This window comes from Corvus brachyrhynchos, unplaced genomic scaffold (genome assembly GCF_000691975.1).
Source record: "Corvus brachyrhynchos isolate BGI_N302 unplaced genomic scaffold, ASM69197v1 scaffold202, whole genome shotgun sequence".
In the NCBI taxonomy this organism is placed as follows: Eukaryota; Metazoa; Chordata; class Aves; order Passeriformes; family Corvidae; genus Corvus; species Corvus brachyrhynchos.
The window spans coordinates 862,509-888,117 of record NW_008238132.1 but is presented as its reverse complement, the minus strand read 5'-3'; the positions used below and the strand labels follow the sequence as shown (position 1 = coordinate 888,117).

The window sequence follows — 25,609 nt, the reverse complement described above, 5'->3', positions numbered from 1 at the left end:
TGCCAGTTATGTCACCAATACAGAGATTAAATGACATTGCTGGCATACATTGACATAAAGGAATTTAACCTCCTCAAAGGTGCATATTATGTAAAATATATTAAAAACTTCCTTTGTCTTTTACATGATTAATTAAAAATAAATTAAAAGTTGCATTGAAAAATTAGCAGAATATTTTCCTTTGAAGTAGTGGGTCACAAGTTCAGCAACATGTACTGGCTTTGGCTGCTCAAGATTATTAAAGCTTTCTTTTTTTGGTGGGGGAGGGAGGATACTGAAAGGGAAAAAACCAACAGCGATTGAAGGCAAAGAAAGTCAGAATTTAGGCCATAAGTATCTGCTGAACTCTCTCCCAGGTGTAATATTCAATCAGCAGCTATTTAATCTATGTTGGTAACATACATTTATTTTTGTTATGGACACTACTGTAGCATGAAATTGGAAGAGGATTTCCTTATAGCTGAAATGTATTACAATATTTTGTAATGAAAAACGAAGTTCCCACTAGCTGGAAGTTTCTTCTTTTTTTATTATTCTTCTGTCTGCTGACGGACAGAGTAACACTGTGTTGCTTTGGTGTGTCTGCACTTCTAGTGCTTTCTTTTGTAGGGTTTGGAGTTAAGTGCAGGGTACAAACACAGTCATTGAATGCCAGTTTTCTATACGGAGGGCCAAATGTTTAGGTCTTTTTAGGGCTAGACATTTCCTGGCAGCATATGTTGTACAGGAAACCACTTGGCTTTACAGCCAGTTAAAGGCCAGACTCCAGTTATACTGCTTGTTATGTGAGGTTTCTTGTGTTTCACTAATCCTCAAGGAAGAAAAGGGACCTGGAACAGGATTTCCCAGCCGCTACATGAGGAGTCAATACAGAGAACTGCAGCAGTCTCCTTAGCATATGAAATCTGAAACTCTGCTTGGTCCCTTACAGAAGGAGCAGACTAATTCACCCAGCAGGCTGATGGTGGTAGCCATGTGCCAGCTTTCCCTCCTCATTCCATGTGATGGGCAGAGAAAATTGCCACTACTGTAAATATTCCCAGTGCTCATTATTTATCAGTTTTATGGTTTACAGGAAATACATAAAAGTGAAAATCTGATAAACCAGATCTATCTTCTCAAGACATTCAATAAACTTTACCTGCATTGTAATACAGTTTTACAAAATTCTAGGACAATATGCTGAAACCTGTCTAGGTATTAAGTATTATTTGGAACCATTGTGCCATTCTTCAATTACCAATATTTTTCAAACATTATGCTTGAGTCCCTTGAACTTTTTGACAACACATAAATAGGTTTTCTTTTTTTTTTGTGATAATGTTTTAAATCATTTGTGTTCTGTAGAAAATCTAGACAATAGCAACTGAGAAGCTCAAAAAAACCCTGAAGACAACCACTTCTACAATTCCAAATAATTATCTCTTTCTTTGCTACTTTTTAACACAATGCAAGACCTGAAACTTACTAATGATTTTGACACAAGTAAGACTGACAATTATGAATTCTGTATACTATCAAGGTATAGAAGAAACTTTTTTTTTTTAAGTTGAAGGGGTTACCACCTTTCTGTCCCAGACAGCACTTTCAAAAACCCCATTTCATTCAGTTGACGGGTTTTTTCGCTTCATCATTCACTGTTGTACTGCACTTTGCTTCATTTCTGAATTCCATCTCTCCCAGATGGTTGTTAATTGACAGGAGATGGCTTTCACATTTACCATTATAGCTGAAATAATGTTCTGAAATTCAAAACTTAAATATTAAAACTACGCATTAGGCAGAAATGTCCAGAAGGTTAGACAATGGAATAATTTGTCAGGGGAGAAAAAGTTGAATCATCATTTCAACTAGAACTGAAGAACAGGCTAGATAAAACAGATTATTGGGAGATAAAGGGCAAGTACCAGCTGCCCTCTGTTGCTTCCTGTTTTCTAATTTAGCATGGAGAACATATTATGCACAATGAGGATGATCTGTGATACTCCATAATCCATACCTTGCTATATTGTGATATTGAAAATAGAAGAAAAAGCAGGCCAAGAATAAACTAATATATGTGTATGTATGTAATATACGTATATGTGTATGGATAAATAGTTTGCAATACATAAAAACTATATTTAAAAATTGCACCCTCCAGCCCTGAGTTAACAATGATGGTGTTTAATATTGCACAGGGCACAATTGCCCTTTCTGGTGTGCAGTAATCCTCACACATATGCATTCAAGCATTTTTATATTAAATGCTCTTACTCACTTCTACAACCTTTATGTTCTAAACAAGTGCAGCGTGTGGGAGAGAAACAACTATCAGAGATATACTGTGCCTGCTGCACTTTTAATTAATTTGTAGATTGAAAATAACTACAAGGGAAATACATGGGTGAGGGAAGACAGGAAATATTAAAGTAGTTTTTACCACTCTATTTATGTACTTTATTTCAAATCTTGTCTCATAAGAAACACAGAGCTCATTTCATCAAGGAGAGTAACTATACAGTCCCATTCCAGCATGTCAGTGTAATTAACAGTGTGTTTTCCAGAAAAAACTGACCAGGATTTTACCACAGTTTCCTTACAGCGACAAGCCTCCCTCCCCAGCTTCAACACTGCTCTAATTAAAATGACTGTGACATTTCAGGACTCCCCTTTTCTTTATGCATGCTACCTAGATAATACATCTTAATTTAACATTGATTATTAGTGCTGATGTTACAGTGCCCACTGAATTTGCATTAGCCTTTGATTGTGACAGATATTAGACCCCTGCACCACCTTATGCAACACTGTGTAACCGAGCTCTGCCTCCAGCTTTTCCAGTTCATAAAACCCAGGTGAAATTCCTCCCTCATTCATCAATAAATCCTGCCTGTACCATAAAGCTGAGTCCGGCGTGTCGGGGGAGAGAGGCTGTCCAGGCGGGAGCATCCCGGGCGGAGCGGTGCCCGCAGTGCGGGCGGGCAGACAGGAGCCCTGCTCCGGCACGCAGGATGACTGCCGATGAGACCCTGCGTGTCTGCCGCGGGAGAGCAACCTGCCATTGGCCAAGCATCTTCTAAGGTTTTATGTCACCTGCAGAGAGTACATGACAGCTTTATTTATGCCAAGCGTTTCGAGCCTGATTCACCGCAGCCCCGCACCAAGGTAGCCCCGTGCAATGGTAAATCAACAGCGGCCAAAAGCGTGTCCTGCTCTCCAGTGGTCCAGAGCGCGGGGACTGTGCCCTGAACCTTTTAGGGGTTCTTTATTACTGAACATGTCCAGCCGTGAATTTTCGGTAAACACCGTCTCTGCTGGGGCTGACTTCTTGGCGTTAAGCTGAGTTGTAGCTCTCAGCTTTTAAACTGGAATTATGATAGAGCTTCCCTTCTAGGAAGTTAAATGATATTTCTGCTAAATATTTCTTTCTTGAGAGGTAACTGTATGACTCAGCTTTAAGCGTTTTTTTCCTGATAAAAGCCACCAAAACTTTTTTAAATGGAAAATTCTACATTAACTGGGTTCTAGAGCATTCATTTATCAGCACTCATTTTGCATATGCACATCTTTATACAGGCACATATGAAAAAGTCTGCATGCAAATTGGTTTTGCATTTGATGACTTTTGTGGACAGAAAGAAAATAACATACACAAACAGCATCTGTGTGCTCCAATTAAGAATTTGTCACTGCTTTCATTCAAGTTCTTAAGCAAGAAAACATTTTGCAAATGACAAGAGAAGGACAGATCTGAATTCTTTCACAAACGCTGGCACTTTTTTTTCTTTTCAGCTTTAGAAGGCTTTCATAACTTAACCCTTGATGGTCCAAACATTTTTAATTTATGCCCACAATAAAAAATAAACACATAATTTCAACACAATATACACATACACAACACACACATACACAAAAGAGACTGCAAAAATGAAACCTATGTCAGATAAGACATTTTTACATACATGTAGATGTATGCACTAGAATAGCTGAAATCCTTTCAGCTAGGATAAAGCTATTGTAAAATAAATCCATGTATGTGATGACCTTCCATAAACCACCTTTTTTATCATACAACAGCCCAAATTTTTTGTCTTTTAGCAAGTACAGAAATTAAGTTACAAGTCCTCTATCTCTACAATAGTTTACCTAAAAACATTGGTTCACAGAGCTCTTAGGACCTTTTCTCCCATAGCTTAAAAATACTCAAAATAAAACATAATAATAGAAATATAGAGATCGTCTTGAGAACCCAGGTACTTACAACTACAACCAACAGAAATTGTGTCCCTTCCATCATTAAGATTGCTGAGAGGAATATCTCCTGCTGATGCTGATTTTTTTTTTTTTAACTACACTGGCACAGTTGACTGGAGGTAAAACTCGGTATCAAACAGGTGCTGAAGGCACGATACGAAAGTTCAGCATCAGCTATTCTCCACTTCATACAAATATGCTTGCTTCACCATCTCATTCCTATGACCGCCTATAAATTCCTTTATCACTCTGCTTTTCCCCATAGGACTCTCTTTCTCCCTAGACTTGGCATTGTCTATTCTTTCTTGTGAAATATTTGCCAGAGTTGTCCTGATTTGCCATGTGAAATTCTCACTGAAGTTGGCGGGATAGTTGGTGGGAAAGATGGGGACAGACTTTGTAGCAGGGCTTGTTGCAATAAGACAGGGGGTAAAGGTGATGGATGACTCATCCCTAGAAACCTCCAAGGTCAGAGTGGATGGGGCTCTGAGAAACCTGATGTAGTTGAAGATGTCCCTACTCGTAGCAAGGCGGTTGGACTAGATGGCATTTAAAGGCCCCTTCCAACCCAACCATTCTATGATTTCTCTACATAGGTCAAGCAATTGTATTAATCTAAGTTTATAAGGGGTTTCTGAAGTCTGGTACTTCATTGAAGGAATTTAATTATCTACCACCATCATTCTCTTACTCCAAGAGGAAGGAGCAACTTCACAGCACAAGGTGTTCTTCTTTGCCCCAAGCTACTAAACATGTATATATATTTTACCAACAAATATAAATCATGCACTTCATCTAGGAAGGCAGTAAACCAGTAATTGCTTTCTTCAGTGTTCTTGCTACACTGCACATGTTATCTGCCATGTAACTGCTACTCAAACAGTGACAAGGCAAAGGGAGGAATTAAACACCTTTTATTGTCTTCACATAATTCTATTTTCCATCCCTTTTTAGCTTTTCCAGATGCAAGTCACTCAGTTTTTGTGTTTTTCAGCACAGTAATTTGACATTCATTCACAATCAAATGTCAAATGTATTTTATATACCTGCTGTATAATTATACAGTTCTCCTAGGTATTGCAAGAGTGTGTACAGTAGAGTAAATTTGCTAAAAATAACATATTTAGAACTCCTAAAATTTTCTAGATTCCCTTGACAGTAATAGACCTTTCAAGAATATTATCACTCAATACTCACTATAATTTTTTTTTTCACAAGCTATGTTTTTAGGATACCAAGAGAAACTCAGTTATCTTACAGTTCTGGACATGAGATACCCAGAGGATTTCTGAATTACAATAAGTTAACCAGAATTGACACTGACACATCAGATCCAGTACTTCTTCCTAAAGTAGTAGAATTTTATATATAGAAACTTCTTCCAGGGCAAGGCTAGAACTTATGTTGCGGAATCTTCCATGAAAAGTTTACTGAAGGATTTGCCCACTCTGGAGAATTCCAGGTTATTCATCCTATGATAAAAGACTCGACAAACCAAAAGCAGGAAGAAACCAAAACCATCCAGAACTGTAATAATTGTATTCAACCTGCCAATTATTGCTTCCATTAAATGTATTTGCTCAATACAGGGGTCAGTGCTTCCTCTTCAGCAATAGAAAATATTTTAACTTGCTTACTTACTGAGATTTAAACAAATCTGTTTACTTCTCACAGTTTGTTAATGCCCCAAAATTCACTGTGTGGTATGATAGAATAAAATAATTGCAGTATAAAGTACTGTCTTCTGTCAAGGGTTTTACCCAAGTTGCAATATTTTCTATTGTCAAAGATCTACGTCTTTCTTCAAGTGAAAACCACTTTATAAATAAAATTTTAGTAAGAGCCAATGCTTTACTAGTGAGGTTTTTAACCTGAAAAATAAATGTTATTAATTTTGGGTAGAAATAATCTGAAATTTGGAGGCAGAAGTGAAGATAATAATTTGGCCTTAAAGTTCTAATGAACTGAATAGTAAAACTGAATTACACAATTAACCCTGGGTGATAAACACTGATAGAAGGCAGTTTTTTATCTCTCCAGTTTCCCCTGCCTTAGAACTAATGAGTAGTTCCAAAAGGACATCAATATTTTTCCTCCCATATTAAATCTACATTTAGTTTAATATTGAAACAACAATTTGGTGTGGAGAAACTTAAATATAAGGTAAAGAGGAATAGGCAGGGGAAAAATGGTTTTTTTCTGACAGTTTTTAGCAATTAAAAACTATAAAAACCATATCACAACTAAGACTCTCCTCTCTGGAGGAGAAAATTTTCACTCTCATGTATAATTTAACTTTGTCATGAATTCTTAACAGACCTGTAAATTGAAAAATCAACATCTACTCAGGGATAGCAGGTGAAGGACATGCAGACTGGCACCAAATTTCCATCAGCCTTAACATGGAAAAAAAAGGTCTTACCTTGTTGCCTGTTATTGTAAACATGTCCTGTGGAGACAAACCATTTTAATTTTTTTTTTCCTAAGCATATTTATATACATCCTTTATAAGAAGTTTCCTCTAGATTTTTCCATTTGGTATCACAAATATATGAATTTAGATGTGGAATGCAGGAGAGTATAAAAGGTTAAATCCCATCTTCCTTCCATGAGCTTCATAACATACAACACTACAATGTAGCATAAAGCACCTGCTGATCCTTCATATTTGTTTGTGTAGGAATTAGCTGCTACACAAAGACTGCGCTTCTGAATAGACTTTACACCTCTTTTGTAAGTTTCTCTTTGACTCATATGGAGCTGCTTTGAAAAGGAAACAACAACCTCGATATTGCTCTAGACACAAGACAACAAAATGCACACGCTGTATAGAAGCTAACGCACTGTGAGCATTAAAGGGCAAATTGCCATCCACTCAGCAAATCTGTACAGAATTTCTCCCAGTGGTTTTCATGGAGTGACACATTAGCTAACAATCACAATTTAGCTCTGTTTGATCATTAGCAAAAGCAAGAAAGAATGTTTTCATTTCTGTACTACAGCTACTACAGTTTCTGTCAGAAGACTTTGGAATTTAGCCTCAAAACAATCTCAGTTTAAATCTTCAGAAGACAGCTTTAGCATGGACATTAAAATTCCAGAGCAAACTCTGCAGACAAGAGTACTCACAAGATAGCCTCACGTGCCCTCATATGGAAGTGTGCCTTTTCTAACATTACATAGTTCATTTGCACAGAGACATAACAATTTCAGCCTGCTGCGTTCTTACCTTTCCTTCTTTAAATTTAAAACTTAAAAAGCTGCAGGACAGAGCTTGAGGGCTATAGTGTCACAAGCAATTAAAGTCTGGGGGGCGAATTTACTGCAGCGATAATATTGTGGTCAGTTATTTCTGTTCTAACTTATGAGCTTCTGTGGAGCATCTGGTCTGTGTCTGTGAAAAGTTCGCATATTTAACTTTTGGACAGGACTTATCACCTGGTTATGCAGTGAGACTTGAATCATAAACCTCCCTTTTCAACAACAAAGATTTGGTTGGGTGACTCTTACACAGCAACATCTGCTTACACAGCAAATGAGAACTATCTTCCCACAAAGAGCACTGTTCTATCTCAGGGTATATAGCATCATAAAACCCTCAACTGGAATAAATTATATTTTTCAAAGGTAACTTATGTAGGTGAAATCATGTGATTTATATCACACGATTCTACAGAACATATATATTTTATTTATTATTTATTTTTCTGTCTACTGTTTTCATATAAGTACACAAGATACTTTTCCAAGATCTTAATTCCATTTTCAGTTACTTCTACCCTCCCTTTAAGGTCTGTATACCAGTAAAGACTGACACAAATCAGCTTACATAAACCAATTCCAAAGGAACAAGGAATGTCAATAATGCAAATACAAGAGTGGCTATATGTACAAAATACACATTAGAATATAAAACAAGTAAAAAGAGGTATCTTTCCTTGGAAGACTGTGATAAAATAGCCCTGTTGGGGTCCGCACCCCCACCCCCAACCTCATTTTAAGGTTCCAATAAAACTATCAAAATATAACCTCTCTGTAATGGGACAACTATATATTAAGGAAATTACAATTAACATTGTTCACATCTTTATAGGTCCTTCAATCTCCCCAGTTAACCTAGAACATCCATGGTGTATGTCTAGCCAGATTATGAGACCACCTGCAAGAGATGCTTTCTGGGAAATAATCTCCAAAGATTAGGGTTTCAGAGGATAGGATAGCAAGGCTCAAGACTCAAGTTTCCATGACCCATCTCTACATCTCTTTAGAACAGAAATATTTTCAGCCAAACTGTATATTCAGATATTCAGAGAAACTAACTGAAATTTTCTCCAGAGCAGACAGACTGGCGGGCAGATGAGAATCTAATTCTTCTCAAAAGTCGTTTCAATAGAAAGTTTTTTCAATAGGAAAGACCATCCCTCTTAGAAAGTGTTGACTAAACCAATTTTTGTTAAAGACAAAGAAAACAACACCTTTATTAATAATTATCATTAATAGCATATTATAAGTTGCCATCTCTGTATAAGCAACATAATAATTAGGATAAAGAAATTTTTTTGCAGATCTGTACTTGAAGGAACAGAGCTGTCAGTTTCTCTTGGAGCAAAACCCATGCTCTTAACTGAACATATGTAGTGACTTGGAACCTACTGTTTTTCAAGTATTGAGCTAGCTTTTTATTTTTTTAAGATACTTATCATGAGTGTTATCAAGAATTCGAACTCTAAGCTACAAATGAACCTGTTGTCTGCTACACAGTAATTGGAGCAAGCTACAAACTTATGCACTTGTATCTGACAAAATCATCCAGTGTTAGTTCCTGACTTGGTATGTCCGTTGACAATAATATTCTTTCTTTTCACACCATTCAAGAGAGTCATAGCAAAATGAGATAGCTCTCTTCTCATTAGGGAATTCTTTATCTACTGATTGTCAGTATTGAAAGGCAGGGTTTTTTCCCCAGCACTCATTATTCGGTGATGGCTGTAGTTTCAAGTCCATTCCCTTTTTTTTATGTACATAAAGAAACAGCTAGAGAGGTTCAGCTTGCCAGAAGTATCCTGAAGCAAAATCATCCATTCCAAATCAATGATGAGTTACACAGTGCCCAACACCTGTTCAATCAGTGGGAAATAATTCAGCACAGGTGTTAACGGCAAGTCCAGTTTGCATAACTGCAGCTTCATGCCCTGGAAATTCCAAAGGTCATCATCAAGATTTTACAAAGACAAAGTAATTAGCAAAAAACTTTGTAATTATTACACGATAAAAATAATGTTACCAGATACTTAGATTTTAGATAGCATTAACTTGAATGACACAATTATAGAAAGTGAAGGTATCTAAGCTACCTTTTGGTGCAAGCTTAGTTGATTAATATGGAAAACTATTCTGGATTTTTTGTTTGGAAGTTAAAATCACTGTTCTGTCTAAACTTTAGTAAGTCTGGATATAGCCCATTATTTCAGAAGACTTGCATAGAATTCATAGAAATAATTCTTTTAAAAAACATGTGATAATAAATCTACTCAAAAAAAAAAAAAAAGGTGAATTCTAACTTAATCTAAGCAAGTTTCAGTTCAGGCTGCAAGAAATCTTTGGGAGTCATTGAGTCATCTAGCAGGTTGCTTCCTCACTGACCAGTTGAGTTTTAACATCTCCCATGAGAAGTATCCACAGCCTCTCTGGGCAACCTCTTCCAGTGATTAACCACCCTAACTTAGGATTTTTGTTTAAATCCAGGGCGAATTTACCTTGCTGTGCCCTGTGTCCACCACTTCTTGGCTTTTCACTGTGTACATCTGTCAGAAGTCCCTGTGGCCAACCCTTTAGGTACCGGTGCATGGCAACTAGATCCCCCACAGCCCTTCTTAAGACTGAATAAACCCAGCACTCTGACTCTCAGTTTTCTTTATGTTCTCTCTCATTCACACCTCTCAGTCCTGTTCTTCAGCCCCCAGGCACCACAGCAACTCTCATCTGGACTCATTCTACTTTGTCAACATCTACTTTGTGCTGGGCAGCCCTGCATTGAATGCAGTGACCCACTTGTGCTCTCACAAGTCCCACAGGGCAGAGACCACTTTCCTCAACCTCCTGCTGTGTTCTTCCAAGTGCAGCCTACTCTGCCATCAGCCCCAGGGCACACTGATGACCCATCTCCAAGTTATTGTCCTCCAGGACCCCTGTCCTTTACTGCAAACCCCCCAACTCTACCATTTCCCTGAGGCTAGAGCTGGTTCCCAGGTGGTACTGGGGCATGGGGTTATTCCATCCCAGGTGCACGACATTGCATTTCCCCCAAATAAACTTCATGAGGATTCTATCCATCCCCTCTCCAGTCTCTCAAGATTTCTCTGAAGTGCTTGCTCTTTAAGGTATTGATTGTTCTACTCAGTTTGGTGCCATCATTCAAACTTCCTCTAGGTAAAGAAATGAAGACTGACAAAATGGAAGACCTTCACATGTTTAAACAACTGACTGGAAGAGAGAAAACAGAAGGTAGGACTGTTTCACCATTACCCTCAGACAAGTCCTGTAGGAATATATGTTGAAGTCCCTGCTGCGCAACAGATCCATTACAGGACTGAAAAAGAGGCTAACCAGTGAAAAGGTAGCATTTGTTGTCAGTACCAACTTACCTGCTGTAATGAAGATACTTCTCACTTATGGGGATTTGCAATCTTTTGTTTTTTCAAAGATAGAGGAAACCAAACTCCAAACCTAGAGATCATTAATGTGCATAAACATATGAATATATAGAAAAATACCCCTAAAATAAAACAATTTATCTTTAATAATGACTTTTGATAATTGGAAATGGGTTATTTTATGATAAAAATTAATTTTGTGACATCTTTAGGTTATAAGGGTGGCTTTGTTTGGTGTTCAGATAGTTTTCATTATGTGATGGAAGTTCCCACTTATTTTAATTTCCTTTACCAGCTAGTATAACTACCTGAGCCAAACCAATCTTTGGTATGATCAAGTTTGAACAGTCTTATATTCAGTGTCAAAAAGAAGACATTGTATGCACTTGCTATCAATGCTTTTTAGAATAATGCCATACAATTATCATGGGGTGCATTCTAAAGCATCTAACTCAGTGATCTAATTTATGTCTTCTTCTAAAAAAAAGTACCAGTGCTCCTGATGTAGTTAGCTGAAAGCTGCAAGTGTGCTTAAAGCCAAGTCTGGGAAGTTCAAGATCCATTTAAAGAAGTATGATAGCCCTTTTCTCTCTTTTATTTATCCTCTACCCATAAAGCATGTCATTCCTGTACCTGTTATCATTAGCTATTACTATATTCATCCATTGCCTTTTAATGTATTGCCATTAAACTGGATGGCAAACAGTGGGCAGGGAAAATGATATGGTCAGTGCCCTGGGGATGTAACAGTAATGGATGGATGGACAGTAATGATTCACTTACTGCAATCAGTGCTACTCCCAGTCAGTTTTGTGATGCAATATTAGTTGCAGAGGAGATATCAGATGAGAGGAAAAAAAATAGAAAAGGAGATTAGTCTACATAAATGGGAAGGAAATAGCAAATAGTTGTGGTTTGAACCCTTCTGTTTATTGCTGGGTTTTAAAGTTCTGAAATAGATAGATGAAAATTATAGGAAGCACTAAAATGGAAATTAACTTTTTTAAAAAGTTCAAGGTTGCCGTAGACATTTGGAAAGAAAATTATGTCTGTCCTCAATGCTTTTACTACAGGCCTCAAGACATAACAAAGCAAGGTGAAACAAACAGACTTGGGTTATGTTCTTTCATCCCAGATGAGGACTGAGTCCCATTGGACCTGGAATAACTTCTATATACTTCATTGGTGTATTGAGAAAAATTCATTTTGATATAAGCCTCTCAGATCAGTTGAGAATGAGAATAAAGCCACTGAATACAATAAAATTACTCATGTACTCCAAACTGCAGCTGCATAAGTACTCTTCTAGTAAGGACATATTGAGCTGGTTTAAAGCATGGTGAAGTCCATAGGACTTGCACAAGCTTCATGAGGGTTCTGCATCTGTCTTTTCTTCAAATTCTTGACTTCTAACTCTTATATAATGAAAATGTATTACCTGCTCTTTACTTCAGCTATTTCAGCTACTGGGAGAATAATATACTGATGATGATGATGCTGATGATGATGATTTGTTTTTTATAAATACAGCACACTGTAAAAATCAAAGGAAAAAAAAGATGAGGCGGAATTAAGTAGAAAGTTCCGAGATTAACAGAATGGCTTTATTTAAATGCTCATCTACAAAAGATCTTTATGGTCATTAGAACGTTGAATTAATTTTAAAAATAATTAATTAATTAATACGTTGACACAGTATTTTTTCAATACCTTTTTCTCTTTCAAATGCATTTTTCTAGTGTCATGTCTGATGATAAAGCTGGTTTGAAAATACTTCTTGGAAGAATTATTAAGCACAACCAGACAGAGCAGGAGGCATTAAGAAAGGCATATATTTTTGATTGATAGAAGGATGCAATACTGGAAGAATAATAAACACAGTTTAGGTAGCAGCATAAGAAGCTTTACAACTGTTTAACAAAATACATTTGTTACTATATACATATAACAAGAAACTGAATGCTATTTTAGCTTTATAGAGTTTAATTTGCTTGTCTTCTGAAAATGGGCAAATATAGCAGCTGTTTCCAACCTTCAGCTTTACAAACTTTGCTTTCATCTAGCAAAGCATTCTGCTAAGTTCCTGAAATTGAAGGTAACGATGCAATCTCTGTACATGTTAAGCCACAGAATTATGAAGACCATAACGACTGAAGAGTTTAAAACTGTATCTAGTACACATCCTGCAAAGCTTAAGTGATGCATGTAATTACATTTTTTAGTTCCATATAATATTTTCTAGCATACATGCGTGTATATTACAGTTCTCTAGCTAAACATTCATTCTCTGTGCCTTTATGTAATCTAAGATTTAAAAAATGCAATTTTCGAGTAAATACTATGAAAGTAAACAAAGAATGCAGATGGAATCTCCTACAGCAGAGCTACATGTAAACCTCTTTGTCAATAAGAGGTTGCAGTGGAGGGGGTCTGTTCCTCCATGGAACATGAGGAGCATGGGCAAAGCAACAACCTCTGCTGAAAAAGGGGTTGCTACTGACTCTGCTTCTACCCATTTTCTGTGTCTGATGATCAGTGATTTTTTACTATAAACATGGTGCAGTTAATTGGTTCAAATAGCCAAATTCTTTTCCACTCTGTCATTTGTATTACTGTTTTAATTCAAATCCACAAGCAGCTATTTACAAGTAAAAGCAGATACTTTCCTTCTTCACAGAGGAAAGTTATACATTTACTGTTTTTCTGCTGCAGAACCAATCTCATTGTTTCTCATAGGAGTTTGTGCTGCATGGCTTGGGAATGCAGGAGGTTATGCATTGCCCTGGAGTTCAATAAGGTTTGGACAGATTTATGGATGAATGGCATGCTCAGGCATAATAGAGAACACAGCCCATGGTACTCCCCAAAATCAATCAGTTTGAAATCTCTTCCTTTCCTCTCATGTCTTATCCAGAAGAAACATCCCATAGCATCCTCCGAAAACTTGGAATTTTTCTGCTCCATTAAAATCCCCAGAAAATTACCTCCCACATCCTGCATGTATTGAGCACTATTTTTCATGTGGGTGCAGCCAGTGTAAGACAGAAAAAGAAGATCCATGCAAACCTTCATTTAAGACAAATAGTAGTACAGTCAGAGCAGGTTATATATTTATTTCTGCCAGAAGGGAAATTAAAAGTTGTCTATAGTTCATAGTAATTCACAGGATTCAAATAGTTTATCTGGGCAAAGATGAAGTGTCAGTCTATAAGTCAGGGCAACACCTCAAAAGGTAAAGCAAGTGTTTGGTTTTTGTGAAATTATTAAATTAATTTAACTCAGACCAGCAGGAGCAACCAATGCTGTTGCTTGATTTTGTTTTCTTTTATTTTTTTTCAGAGGGGGTTACACTGGAACAGAAAAAACTCTCTAAAGATATCTTTTTAGTACTTCAGCAAAGCCCAGCATTGTCTGCTACAGTACATACCATAGGACTCTGGATCATGGGAATTTTTTTACTTCAAGCTTATTCTGATGTGGAGGTTTTTTTAAGAGCTTTTTCAGAGTAAACTCAACTGACTTGCACATCTTAGGTCCCTGCAAAAAAAAAAAATCTTCTCTGTCACTGTGCTACCCAAAGGACCTTCTCAATATCCTAAGAAAGATAGGAAATGGAAAAGTGTCAGGAAATTATTGTTTTGCAGTAAGAAATAGGTTTCACACCATCAATCAGCTTATAATTATGGTGATGACTCTTACACACTTACCTTCAAATTGCTTTTCATTGCTTAGTTGCTCCATCCAGCCAAGACCAGCGTTCAGCTGTCTTGTTCCCTGCAGAACTGAAAAGCAAGAAACAAGCAGTCCCCAAATACTAACTAGTTTGAAGCTAGGGCTGACAACAAGCGGAAAAATCCAAAAAATGCAGATCAGATAGTCTTCATCCCCAAATTTCTCCTCACATCATCAGAACAATCTCCACAGAGTGAAACTTTCTGGTGCTCCATATGAAATCAAATTGTATTGGCTCTAACACAAGTATTGCAGTACTGTTCCCCCAATACTTGAACAAGCCATAGCCAGAGAATATTCTTAACCCTAGACTCCTCTCATGCCTGTCCTAAAATAAATAAATAAACAAGTAGTTGTAGCTGCCTGGAGGCTGAAAAGACTTTTAAACTATTTTACTAGTGTTATTGCTAGGTTTGTTGTTGTTTTTATTTCATGCCCAAACTGTTAGCTGAAATTAAATAATTTTAAAGGTCTGTTGCTGAGGGTGATGTGATGTGTCTGAAGAAACCACCACTGATGGAGTCAGAACAGCTACCTCCACTAAAGTTAGCTACCCATCTGTGTTCTTTCTTCATCTAACTGGTTAGAGCAAGCCCATATTTTCCTGCTCTGCCCTACTATTCCATGTGGTCTATTTCTTATGAGACGTCTGTCTCTACCTGCTTGTGGCAGCGAAGCCCAAATTTAAATTTAAACTCGCCCTGTTGAGAAGCTGAGGCCTGGAATTTGGTTTAGTGTTCTTTATTGTTTACAAGTTATTTAGATTCTTCCAGTGTCATATCTAAAATATGTTTAATTAAGTTGTTAGTTGTTTATTTCAGGTGACTGTTGATCACTCTGACAGGAGTAAAGAGGTGATTGGTAATCAGGAGCTCAGAACATTAGAAGAAATCTAAGAATGACTGCAATTATGTAAAATCATGCAGAACCAATAATAAGGAAAAATAAATTGTCCCTCCACCCTGAAAGTACAGGAATAAATGGAAACAAAGTGGTGAAAGAGAACCATACATATTAATGAGACAGCACCATCTAATCAAAACCCATTGTCTTCTGCCAGCTCAATCAACAAATTATTATAGAGGATAATGTTACACTTAGGAACTCTAAATGTTTATAAACAACCCAATTACTATACTGTAGAAATTCATCCTCAAATGCAATCAGGTTTAATATTTTATCACAAGAACAGAAGGAGAAATTTGTATAAGATCAAACAACTACATTGAGAAAGACATTTGCTTATGTTGAATAGCTATGTTAAGTTTTAAATAAATGTATGTGATTTTTGTTAGTTTCTCAATAGCATAAATAAATAAACAAACAAACAAACACTAAGTTGCCAATCTCAGAAGATTGTCCAGAATGCAACAATCTTAAATACCAAAACCCAAAAAGCACGCTGAAATCCTAATTGTAATATTATCAGGATTTTTATAAACAATTAAGGTGTACTAGTAAGTTTTAGGACAAGATATTCAAATTCAGTCAACGTGTTTTACCTCAGCAGCCAGTGAGGAAGCTCCCAGTGAATTTACTGAAAAAAAAAATAGATGGGCTTACACAGATAGATTTACCAAATTTTTCTGAAGTGTGTTTAAAAGCTCTGTTAGATGCATCCCAGCTTTCAGGTACATTTAAAGGGCATTAGTATAGAAGGGTTTTTCACCTCCAGTTCCTATGAGCTTATAATTAATTGAAATAAATATGTATAATTCCATATGACTGTAGTTGTTCCCAGCAAGACTAACCCATGCCTTGTACTCCCCTTGGGAGTTGCCCTAAAAACAACTTATCATTGAGGACTAGGAAATCACCTTTGCTTTTGTCTTCTTTACTGTTCTCTTCTCTTTTGGTCCCATGAGACAAATTATCTAGTGACAAACAGAATTATTCAGGAATGGTAAAGGCCTATCATGTTATTTAAACACAGAAGAGAAGCAGGGTTATCTAAACTTGGAAGTGACAGCTGTGACTGTCAGGATTTGTTGCCAGCTCTAGGAATGGCTTGCTCCATGGGCTTGCCAACTTTTCTAGCCTCTCTGTAAAATGGAACTAAAATTTTTTGATGTCACTGAGTATTTTGAAGTACTTTGAAGACACAGAGAGCTTTAACAGTGTTAAGTATCATACTTTTACTACATAGACCAAAGAAGAGAGTTTGGATTTCTTTTTTTTCCCCATGGAGATGCTATAATGCAGATTAAACCTGATTTTGACCAACTATGCATCTGAAACCAAGGATGGATGGAAAAATGTTTTCAAGGGATGTCCATGTATAAGCGCAGGAATAGTAGCCAACAGTTAAAAAAAGCCAACTTGATTAATGATCGAGTTTCATGATTAACTTTTCACTTTTTATCTCCTCAAAGTTTAAGAAATATTAAAAAATGAGGATCATATGAAATAGATCATATTAATTTCTTTTCCTGTAAGTATTAAGCAGTGGTATTCTGAGGCTTAAGTAGAAAAAAGGAAAATAGAAAGTGGAACCCTGTGATGACAGAAGTAGACTGCTAGAGTTAACCAAGTCTATAGAACCATTTTTCAAGGTATCTCCATGCAAAATCCCCTATGTTGAATTAAAATAGAATCAAAATTGTGCATAAAAGCAATTAAAATCACAGAATCAACTAGGTTGGAAAAACCTTTGAGATCATCAAGTCCAACCTACGATACAGGGAGTATAAAAACTCCTGTTTGATATGATAACAGTAAAGACTTATCTTTCCAGTGCAATTGAATGCAGCATAGAGATTTATACTGCATCATATAGCATCTAGGAGAATTAGAAGTTTAGACTTGAAAAACAAAGTAGGACATAGGAGATAGCTGTATCAAATTATTCTCAGATCAGGGACATTTCCTTTCTGAAGAGACCCTGCTATTCGCCATCCCATTACGGACCTTATTCAGATTGCTCATGCATTTTTACACTCCTCTGTATGGAAGACAATGTCCCTAAAGGAGCCTGACTTGGGTAAACAGCTAAGTGAAGACAGAGAAGGTGTCCTGGTTTGCCATGGGTGTGTATTTTTGCTTCAACGCAAGCAATAAGCCAAAGCATCAGAAAATCTCTATTAGTGAACACACACCTAAGCATATGCCCATATTGTAAATGGGCCTGGAATGCCTGAGTCCAGTATATTGTGGAATAACTGTTATGGTGGACTCAAGGCAGATAAATTCACAGAATCAAATTTAGTTTTCTCAATGCAGTTATGACTAATGGATATTCACAAGAGCCTTCTTAAGACAACAAGTGAAAATGTAGTAAAAGAACAGATGCAGGTGTAACCACTTTATATACAATATCATAATAAGCTATTAATATAAATTTATTTCATATTTTTGTGTGTAGGGGTGTGTAAACAAACATAGCACATAGAACCCTCTCAAAAAGATAAGGCCAACATATTAGTTCTTCACTTCCTATGTAATCTGTGACTAAATATGAAAGGCAAACAATTATCACTGTTTTTCAGCACATGAAAACTAGGCATAACAAGTGAAATTGTACAGCAGTGTATTTCATTTAAAACAAAACATCATTTTCCATATAGCACTTAAACTGAGAAACTCCTTGTCACGCGATTTTATGGATGCTGGATATGGATTTAAAAAATGAAAAAAAAAAATGGAAGAAGAGGCCATCAATATTTACTATACGTAAGAATCTTAATCTGGCTCAGAAAATCCCCAAATTATTAGTGCCATTTTGGAATTCCATTACCAAACTACAGAGAGTAACAGGATACATGACTCAATTTCTGAGGGTATTAGGACCAAATGCTAAGTCTCAAGGGGTGCATCTTGGGCAAAGGAGCTGAACCCACAGGGACAACAAGTAACCCCAGTAGGAGATTACTGAGCTATATTCTTGACACACCAATCCCAAACTTTCTCTCCCTTATGCTTCTCTCCTTGATTACCTTAAGGAATTTCACCAGCAGCCAGTTTGAAATAACACAATGAAGGTCTGTCACATTCTTTTGTGAACTTTGCCTTAGCTTCCACACTCTTCTGGGAAGGAACTGAATTTTTGTGTCTCTCTCTCAGTATCAAACTATAATATATGGCCTAAACACTTAAATATTAAAGACTAACTTTAACAAGGATGAGGTGACTATTAAAAGTGAAGATCCAAGTGAAAGATAAAGGAATTTATTCAAACTCCAAAGAAATTTGGAACAATTTACCACTGAAAATGGGTGGTTTCTATTTGAAATTCCAGAACTAAAATTCTATGGATAATATTGGTAGTGCCATAATATATCATGGTTTTTCACTGTAAACAATTAAGTTCATTTTGCTGTGTTGCCCAAAAATAATTTACAGTAGATCTGTAAATTCTAAGAGGGAGGTAAATACAGATATAGCACAGCTAATTAGTAAAAGATAAATAATGAGAACTCATGCCTAGTTTATTGCTTTTTTCTTTGAAAATATATTGAAAATGCTGACATTACTTCGCAGAGCGCAAGATTTATGTGTTTGGAGGATAACTTTATTTTCATCCTATGCCTGTATTCTCTCCTTCACAGCTGTCATAAATGTTCTGTAACACTTCAAATTTTATGACACTAATTACAGCTAAAATGCTTGTGTAACTAATATGTAAGTATATTGTAAGCTTGTGCACAGCTAAATGAACTTCTGAAGAAATTGCAATACTTCGTAATTGCAATGTTTGTACATTATAGAATTATACTGAGTTGCATTGGGTCTAAAAAAATTTGCACATACTGTAAAATTCCTGAACTTAATGAGTACACATAGTTTTAGAACTGATTCCCAGTTCATGCTCTCAGTGGCATTGGAATTAGAGAAGATGTTAGGCTACCAATCCACCTCCACATTTTATCAGTGAGTAACAAATTTCTTATAGTTAGACATACCAACTCAAATGTATTACAAACTGTTTTTCTACTGTAATTGTAATTTACTTCATATGGACTTAAAATTACTGATTTGTTCTCAAATTGTATTCAGAAATAATTAAGAGAAGCCCAAAACTATTGTATATATTTAACCCAGGACATTTTGTTATGTCCCAGAAAAGCAACATATATTCTTCTTTTTTTTTTTGGCAAATTAGCCAACATTGCATAGCAGAAAGACAGATAAAAACACATAAATGGTCTCCTTTTTTCCCCAGTTCATTGTGGCAATCCACCCTTCAAAGCTGTCTATGCTTTGCTGAAGCAAAGAAAAAAATCTTCAATACTTAAGCTCTCAGACTGTTTCTGGAATATTCAACTTTTTTTGGATGTCTGATGGTTTTGAATTTGTTGGTGTTTGTACTAGGGTTAGTACTGACTTCACTTTGTATTTTAAAGGCACTCTCTCTGGATGTAAATCTTTTATCTAAATCCATTTTAAGTGTCTTCTGCTTCAAACTTCTAAATAGCTTAGGTGAATGCTTTTCTCAGAATCTCACTAATTATTTCTGCTTTCTGGTCCTAGTATATTTTTCCACAAGTTTTTCTAAGCACATTATAGCCTTGTTTAACAGAACAAAACAAACAAAAAGAAACTACTTGAAGAGACTGATTTTCTGAAGTTCATTTGCCTTTGCTCTTGCTCTTATGCTTTGGAAGTTTGCCTTGAACTTGTATCTCTGTTAAGAGAGCAAAATCGTCCCATTAGACTCCTAAGGATTTATCAAGCCCAAACTACTACAAATGGTGGTAGATAATGGTGGTAGATAAATTAGAGCCTCTTCTTTAGTAATCTTAGAGCTTCTCTGCGAACCAACCCTGTGGCCAGTCCTAATGGTACAGATTTTTTGCAAAGGCAACCTCTTTTCTTGTCAGACTATTTCTCTTGCTTAAAACTTCTTAATAAGCAAAGATTGTCTGTATTTAAAAAAGGGAATATCTCTCTTTATTCGAATTATTCAGTCTGTGTTACTATCACTTTGGGATCACAGCCCAACATAAGATGCAGAAATTAAAATGTAAATCTATATTTCCAGAATGGAATTGGCTGCTTACAAGCTACAAGTAGAGTGTGTTATAAACACACGCCAAATTCCTATGTTGTACTCCAAATTTTCCCAAATTTTCATATATTAAAATATCAGAGTACTAGCAATCATCTGCCTATAGTCAGTAACAATATTTTGGACTTTTTTGCTCCAAGTACCAGTTCACCAAGTAGAAAGAAAGATATTCCATATGCCTTGAGTACAACATAAAAGAGGGAGCAAGTTGGCCTGAAGCAGCCCCTCTTCTCTTCAGACTACTGTGCTGCTGGCAGAAGTGTATCCTCTTTTGACAGAAGAAGAAAAGAAATGATGATAAAAAGGCAGACACTCACAAAAAAAATTTTTTTTGGCCTTTCTGAAACAATAATCTCTACAGGGATGAAAGAGGAGATATCAGCCTGCTTTCCATGAAAAATAAAACAAAGGCATGTGCTACACCGAATATTCCTGTACATCTAGCAGGAGGTAATTGAATTAAAAATACCCACCCTGAGATGAAAATAGTTCCTGTGCCTGTACTTGCTGCCCTAAAACAAAGGCTTCTGGCTATGTGACGCAATTTCAGGAGCTACTTTTACCACCCAGGGCAATATTTTACAGCTGCAATCACAGGTGCCAGAGTGTACCAGAAAGGAAGATACCAACAATGAGACTCGTAAGAGTTCTTTCCAGGGATTATAAATGAAAACTGGACTGGATGGGATTTATGGAAAGGCAGAGTTCAGGCTGTAGGACTGGGGACATACTTGGGAGCTTGTGGACAAAATGAAGCAGAGTCAGATGAGAAACCACAGAGGAAGAGAGGATTAAAGGAAAGCTTTTCAGAAAAAAAATAGGTAAGGAGGCAGCCAACCTACCAGAAGGACTCAGAAGGAAACTGGTTAGTAAAATATATAGGAAATAGAAGAAAGGATGAAGGAAACAGACAAAAGCGATTTATGCCTAAAGCATTACATTCAAGAATCAAAGTGAGGGCAAAAACACCGGCTATGTAGGAATGTTGGTTAAAGTAGTACCATACACTGCCATCGTTTCTTTCCAGAAATGTACTGGATTACACTTTCCAGATGTATTCTCCCAGTATCTGGCACTTGCAGGTCCTTGTAGTTTGTGAGGAAACACACTTAAATTTGTAACATTACTGAACCTTTCCCTGGCTCAGTTTATGCACAAAATAGTTTTAGTTGTCTATTTCTCACTGTCACCCAATCTGCCTTGTACTTTGTGGATTCCGTCACATTTTGTGCAAACACTAGATCAACTTCAAGAGAAACAAGCTTTACCAAATGAAAGGGTTAAAGTCTTGAGACCTAAGTTTCCACTGATGAAAGGCAAACAAATAATAATTTAAAAAAACCCACAACCCTCCCAAACAAACAAAAAAATCCAGAAAAAGAAAACAAAAAAGCAAGCAAGCAAGCAAGCAAACAAAAAACCCTGGAACAAACAACCAAAACCAAAACCCAACAATACCAAAAAACCCCAAACCAATCCAAACAAACAAAAAAAGGCAACCAAGAAAACCCCCACTGCTTTGGATAAATCTCAACACTATATGTCTTTTAGCTGTCTCTGTATACCACTTAACTTAGCATTTGGGTAATTAGTAAATTAGTAGGGCTGGATCATCTCTCTGTTCACTGTAGACTGCACCTTTTTTCCTTTTTCCATTTATTCTCTTTCTATCTTTACCCTTCTCTTGGTGTTTTTTAATCCATTAAGAAGATAGTTTGAGTAATGGAAATCATTCCATAAGTATGGCTGCAATAGCTAAATATTTCCTTTTAAATACAAACAAAAAATTTAATGCAGGCTCTTAGGACTCACAAATTGCAAAGAAAGAGATTTTTTTTCTCTTTGCAGAGGTATTTCCAGTGCATCAGATTGCTACTCTGCTTTGCAGATTGTACCTCAGAAAGTTTGCATTTCCCTCACATTTTATTAAAATTAATCACAATCTCATTGTTATTTCTTCAAAGACACCACACAGAACATAATGGATTAGCTGTCAGGCTTGTTTCTTCTGCACTCCATTACCTTTTGTATTTTCAGGACCTTTAATATAATATGAGGAACCTCACTCCTGAAGAGAAGAGGGAAGCAGGACATTAAAACACTCCTATTCCAATTTGAACATTAGATCAAATTACTGATAAAGAGACACACTGTGCTGCTAGGAAGTAGCCTTTAAATATGGATCCTTGCTCATTCTCTTTGCTTAATTTTTATCTTGCTCCCTGGCTATGTCTTACACCATTCCAACTGGCTTTCTAGAAGACAAATCTTTCAAAGAGAGACCTAATCCCTAAGAGTCTGGATGCAAGTCAGTCTTCTTAGTTTCTTGGTTTCAGTGTCAAGGATCAGTCTCTGATTGTGTCATTTAGCCATATTAACATAGTAGCTGAATAAAGACTGAATGAAACAAAGGGTATTTTAGGAGTTGTGAAGGTGCATAGGGAACACAAAAGGCAATTTAAAAGGAAACACTAATGGTAACTTTGTTGTTATAATACTGTCTCAGTTTTGGAGACAAAACTTCAGGAGGAAACACTCCAGAATAAGTGTCTCCTCTGAAGGGAAAAGGGCCTCCCCTTTTCCTCCACCAATAAGACAAGTGGGTCACAGCAAGTGAAAGTGGAAAAAAACAAACAGTTTTTTAACACCAAACAAAACAGGGTAGAACAGGTCAAAAAAACCCCTCAAAATACAACAAATTCCAGGAGAGGGAACAGACACCCGGGCTCGGATCAGCCAGGGCCACCCCACAGGCACCTCCAGACCGGCGAAGAGGGAAGGGAGGCAGTGAGGCAAGGGGAAGGGAAGAGAAAAAAGAACAAGAAAAACCAACAGAACCTTTTTCCCAGCTAGCCAGAACACAAGCAACAACCAAAAAAGCAGCACAGCGCTCCCGGCGCACTCCCTCCCGAGCCCCTGAGCCCTTGGGCTGAGCCATTCAACCGCGCCGCACTCGGGTCCCGAGACCCCACTCCCGGGTCCATCTAAAGGCACAGCATCCTTGGGCATTGAGCGTGCGGTTAAGGAATAAAGCGGCTTCATAACATCACCCCAGGACAAATACTTTAGAGATTGTGCTAGCTATGATAAAAGAACAGAAGAAAAACATAAGCTTGACCTGCTCAAAGCTTGCTATCTAGTTTATAAGACAATCACCCCAAATAAGATGTTATCTGACAGTAGGGGAAGAAAGTAAATTCTGAGTTGATGCTACCCGGTAGTACTGGAGAGTAATTTTCCAATTATTGGAAAGCAACAAATAGTATCAGTATTTTTCAGGATCTTATAAGCAAAGGGGGTTTACAAAGAAGAAAAAGCAGTGAAAAATAAAAAGCAAGCAACAAAAAGAGGAGAAAACAAGAGAAGAGGTGGCACTCATTGTCCTGAACTACATTCACAAAAATAGTTCCAAAATCAAGGAGTACTTTTGTCCTCAAGTTGAGACTTCTGGGCATATTCTTAGCATTATTTCATGCAACTTTTGTGATTAATTCAATGATTTTAAATTAATGAAATTACCAGAAGATTTTGCTAAATATTTTCATAATTTTTGTGGTTATTTAGTTGAAGAATTAATCTCCAAGAATGAAATAAATTTGTCAGTAGTTCCTAGAACAATTAGATGTAATAAATCTTATATGAAGTTAAAATCTTTATGCCGTTGCTAGAAATAGTTGTTAAATCTCAACAGAGAGATGCCCATCCGTTACTCCTGGTGAGATTCCAGGGTGTTTCAACACATATTGAATATGCAATCTTCAGAAAGTCATTACAATTTAAATGAATAATGAGAACTCTATTTGCTGTGATTTCTGTTGCTGTTAGTCTGGCCTTTTGGTCTTTAAAGGAAGCTACATAATATTTTCTGATTTTTTTTCTGATTTCTGATTTTTCTGACTCTTAGTAATATTTTTCTGATTTTTATGATCCTCAGGGACAGGAATAGTGGATGTTTCCATTGTGCCATCTGGAGGGTCATGAACACACTAGTAGAAGCACTATGTGAAAGCAGAACTCATTGTGCTAATAAAAGAAGGAAGGTTCAAGTAAAATGTTTAACAGTGTTTGGCAAACAATCTCAACATCTTTCTCCAGTGACAAATGCAAGCACTCATGTTTCACTGCAGCACTCTCCTTGTTTCAGTATCTTATATCTAACAGTAGCCACTGCTGAGGCATCCTAAGCATGAACAAGAAAATGCAAAAAAAAAATGCTTCTACTTATCCCATGCAAACAATTACAATTACCAAATGAACAAAAATCCCAGGTCTGCACAGCCTGTTGGCAGAAGCTTAAAAGTCATGTCTTCAAGGCTGAACAATATTGTACAATCACCAAAACAAATTGCAAAAAATAAGATCTGCTTCAGGAATAAATTTTAATCTCCTTTTGGAGAAATATCCAAATGTATTACCTGTTGTCCTTATACACTCAGTGGGTGCTGGAATCATGTGGCCATCCCATTTAAGATGCTCTACTGTAAATTCATTTTGATATGAGAAAGAAATTTACACAGAGAACAAGAGTTCACTGGAAGAACCTTCCCAGGCACATGACAGAGGCCCCATCACTGGAGGTTTTCAAGACGCAATCTGACAGGTTATGAGATAATCTCATCTAGGCTCCCCTCCCTTTGAAAGGTTGGAATAGACAGCCTTTCAAGGTCCCTTCCATCCTGTGCCATTCTATGATTCTGTCATTGTACTTGTGGTGTGTTGACCTTAGTCAGCTGTCCATCACTTACCCAGTCACTCTTCTGAACAGGACAGAGGGAGAAAATAAGGTAAAAAAGCTCATTAAGGATCAAAATAAGGGCAGGGATATTGGCTATCAAGTACTGTCATGGACAAAACATACTTGACTTAGGAAAAATTTAACATAAGGCTAATTTAATTGGATTTGGATAGTGAGAAACAAAGACAATGTTAAAACAACACTGAGCACCACTGAGAAGAGTCTGATTCCATCTTGTTTACTCTTTCC

General features: G+C 36.8%; 2 long non-coding RNA genes across 2 annotated transcripts; both read right to left on the bottom strand.

The window, feature by feature from the left end:
- Nucleotides 1-2,083: 2,083 nt before the first annotated feature.
- On the bottom strand, nt 2,084-12,419 carry LOC108446583. Its single transcript, XR_001861792.1, has 4 exons — nt 12,328-12,419; nt 11,673-11,683; nt 10,881-10,962; nt 2,084-9,428 (listed from the first exon to the last, which is right to left on the bottom strand). It is a non-coding gene; the product is annotated as an uncharacterized LOC108446583 (long non-coding RNA).
- A 186-nt stretch (nt 12,420-12,605) lies between these two features.
- Nucleotides 12,606-15,890, bottom strand: LOC108446613. Its single transcript, XR_001861875.1, has 3 exons — nt 14,597-15,890; nt 14,317-14,426; nt 12,606-12,749 (listed from the first exon to the last, which is right to left on the bottom strand). It is a non-coding gene; the product is annotated as an uncharacterized LOC108446613 (long non-coding RNA).
- Between the last annotated feature and the right edge of the window lie 9,719 nt (nt 15,891-25,609).